General features: G+C 32.0%; 1 long non-coding RNA gene across 1 annotated transcript; it reads left to right on the top strand.

The window, feature by feature from the left end:
- The first annotated feature begins 675 nt into the window (after positions 1-675).
- Positions 676-2,851, top strand: LOC120069061 (uncharacterized). Its single transcript, XR_016524045.1, has 2 exons — positions 676-904; positions 1,949-2,851. It is a non-coding gene; the product is annotated as an uncharacterized LOC120069061 (long non-coding RNA).
- Positions 2,852-3,683: the final 832 nt, after the last annotated feature.

Below are 3,683 nucleotides of genomic sequence, written 5' to 3' on the forward strand. Positions count from 1 at the left end.
AAACATATTTTTTCTTATGATTGAATCTTGAACTCCCAAAGATTTTGATCTCTCACCTTAATAATTCTATAAAATAGGACTCTAAAATATTTCTAGATTCCTCTCTAGGAAATTTTCGGTAGGAAATTTTAAGGAAAACGTGCATGAAAACAAACTTCTAAGAAAAAGGATTAAATTTTTTCTTAAACAACCCTTATCAGGAAAACATTTTACAGATTTGAAATAAACTTGAAAATGTTGAACTTATTAGAGAAATACTACTAAAACAAAGCAAAATCGATGTAATAGGTAAAGTTACATTGACAAAATATAAAACTTAATAAGATAATTAAAATTTTAAACTCCAACTTTTAAATTCCTTAATGTATGTGTTCACAATTTACAATATTACTTATTGTTTTAAAAGCATGTTGACTAAGGTATGTTTATTTGTTTCAATAAAAAGGAGTATGTAAATATGCAATTAAAAGAAAATTTTCTAGATGATAAAAGAAAAGAGATGAAACTTGGTTAAGTAATGAGAATAATAGAGTGATTAAGTATGAATTAAATGTGGAATTGGGAGAAAAGTATTTAATATTTCTTTATATATAAATTAAAAGGAATTATTTGTTAAAGTATTAACAAAAGAGGATAATTTAACCCTATAGAGTGGGGTAATCAATTTAAAGTAGCTGCTGGCAAAATTTTTAAGGAGAATAACAAGATGCTGGCGGTGCATATAAGGTAGCAGATTGTGAAGATCGTTGTTCAAAAATTCATCGTGAAAGTTTCCAATTTATTTCATAAATTCATAGAAAATTGAGTCAAGAAGACGACCTAGGGCTGCCGGAGTGAATCTCAATCGGAAATATGGTGAAAAATGGAAAAGACTTGAAGTTGGTCTGAATTTGGGCAGTTTCGAGTAAGTTGTGGTTTTTTGACGACTTTGAGCTGTAGACAAGAAATTAGAAGTTGAAATTTTGGGGTTTGCACGAAAAGAAGTTTATTAACAGTTTTCATGAAGGATGTTCATGCAAATTATGGATGAAAATTGATGAATTTGTAGGTAAATAGAGGCTATATGGGAATTCAGTTAAAGCAGAGTAGGGGTAGTTTTGATAGCTTATTTTGAAGTATTCGAGGTACTTTAAAGCTGGAAATCCTCAGGTCAGTAAATTAAAAAGTTGTCTATGAGTTTAATGCAAGAAATTTGATGGAATTTGGTCTAGAAATTGATGAATTAAGGGTCGAAAGCTATAAATGCTTTGGTCATGTATAGTTCTATACTCGTGGAGAATTTGAAGAATTTCTCTCAAACCAGATCATCAATTAGGATATTTTCTTCCTGAAGCTTGAAGATAATTGAATAAGAAGAACTTCAAGGGCTACTTAAGGAGAACGAATTTGGAAAAGCCATCAATTTTGAGGAAATTAGTGGATTTGCACAAAATTTCGCTGAAATAGAGTAGTCGGGGTTCAATCGAAATTTTTAGCTATTGGGTAATTTGTGAACTCTAACTTATTGGGTATTTTAGTTTAGAGGTAGTTAATTAGTTCTGTAGAATAAATTTGAGTGGTTTTGGGGTTGAATTGGATGAAATCGAAGCTTAAAATCTTGAAAGAAACTGTCGAAAAACAGAACAACTTGCAGAAAATTGGTGGTCTTGGAAGAAGATGATATGTGTTATATTTTGCCCGTCATCAAAATCCTTTTTTTTTTTTTTTTTTTGAGATTTAATGTCGTTTAAATAATTTGGAGCAATATGTTTAAGAATATCTTTGCACTGAAGGGAGAGTTAAGGTTTTTTTTTTAATTTGTTTGAATAATTTAAAGGCTATGGATGCTTAAACCCTAAAATTTGGCCATTTTGGGGATTATTTGGGGGTTAAAAGAATTATGGTTAAATGATAGTTGTTTATGCAGTGTTTGGACTAGATAACCATAAGTGAATAATGTGATTTTCAGGCCATGTTCAATTAGGAGAGGCTTATAAATCCGAAGGATCGATCCGGAAATTGTGAGTAACAAAACTAAGTGTTTTTCAAATGTTTTAGCAAGCACATATCTACTTAAAAGTTTAGAATCATGTTTGCCTCATTTTATTGTATTCTTAAGTAGTTTCCAAGCAAACTAATCTTTCAAAGAGCTTATTAATGCATAATCATTTTAAAAAGTTTATGAAAGCATGATTCTAGTATTTTCACACTTTATGTTTTAAAAGCATGTGTTAGAAATTCATGATCACATGATAGAAAAGTTAAGCACATGTTTTATTTATTCATGCTTTTAAGTATACATGTTTTACTGTATGATTATTTATGATGATTATGTTAAATCCGATACTGAAGGACTTAAGAAGGTATCTGGGTAGTAGTACCTAAGGTATGACGATACTTAGTTATTACCACATGCATGTTGGTAGAGTTGACTTTAGTACTGTTGAGATTAAACCATGCCAACTAAGGATTGACATTGAGGAATTGAGCAAAAGGGTTCTCTCTCAACTAAGGATTACATTTGTTATGTTTTTCAGAGATACTATGTTTTAAAATGTTTTAAGTATGAGTTTTCTTGCAAGTTTTAGTTACAAGCATGATGAATATGTTTTATTACTCACGCACTGGGCGAGTAGCTCATTCTTTCAAATATTTTCCGTTTCCCAAGTAGTGGTCATCTTCCCAGAGGTTAGCTGCCTTGTTGTTCTGCCACTCAAGGACTCGAGTTAACAGTTCAAAGTCTAAATAGAAGTTTTAGGAGTTTATTTTGTAAATGTCTGTACATATGTGTTGCTTATATTAGGGATATTGATGTATATTGCATCCACTGGACTCTGTACCTATTAATATGATGCAGTTATGTGGTTGTTGATCCCTAGTGTTATAAGGTAACTTTTAAAGTTTTATTAGTTTGATGAATGTTATATATGTATTCTAGGGATTTCTAAGCAGGTTAAGAATGTTAGTATTGGGATTGGTTTCCTAATTCTCCCAAAGTCTCGTAGTTTATAAACTGTACACATTATTATGAACAAAATAAGAGTTATTTTATTTGGCATTTACTCATATCTAATAAACAAAATCCATGGTTATTGTATGAAAAATTAAGCATGTATATGAGATATACAAGTAGATCATGCCTTAAGTGATAACCTAAGGATTAAGGAGGGATACCTGATCCTGGTGACACTACGAATACGGTCTGCTTTGTAGAAGTTTGCAAATGTTGTGAACTACTATAGATGGTTGTTCCTGACCATTCATGTGGAGACATACAAGCGGGGGTATCCTATATAAAGAGTTTGTATAAGATGGACCACGAGATGATTAGTCTCTTATATAACGCCGTTGATACTTGAGACTTACATCTCACCTAAACGACCATAGACGACATGACCTCAATCCTGAGTGTTTTGGAAACTGCTTTTGAGGGAGGTCCTTTAATTAGTATGGGTGAGAGTGGCCGGATTGCCAACTCAACATGACTATCTTTTTTGGAATTTGCCTGATGCCTTAACTGATAACCTAAGGATTAAGGAGGGATACCTGATTTTGGTGACACTACGAATACGGTCTGCTTTGTAGAAGTTTGCAAGTGTTGTGAACTACTATAGATGGTTGTTTCTGACCATTCATGTGGAGACATACAAGCGGGGGTATCCTATATAAAGAGTTTGTATAAGACGGACCACAAGATGATTAGT

This window comes from Benincasa hispida, chromosome 10, assembly GCF_027475165.1.
Source record: "Benincasa hispida cultivar pf3 chromosome 10, pf3_genome.v1.1, whole genome shotgun sequence".
NCBI lineage: Eukaryota > Viridiplantae > Streptophyta > Magnoliopsida > Cucurbitales > Cucurbitaceae > Benincasa > Benincasa hispida.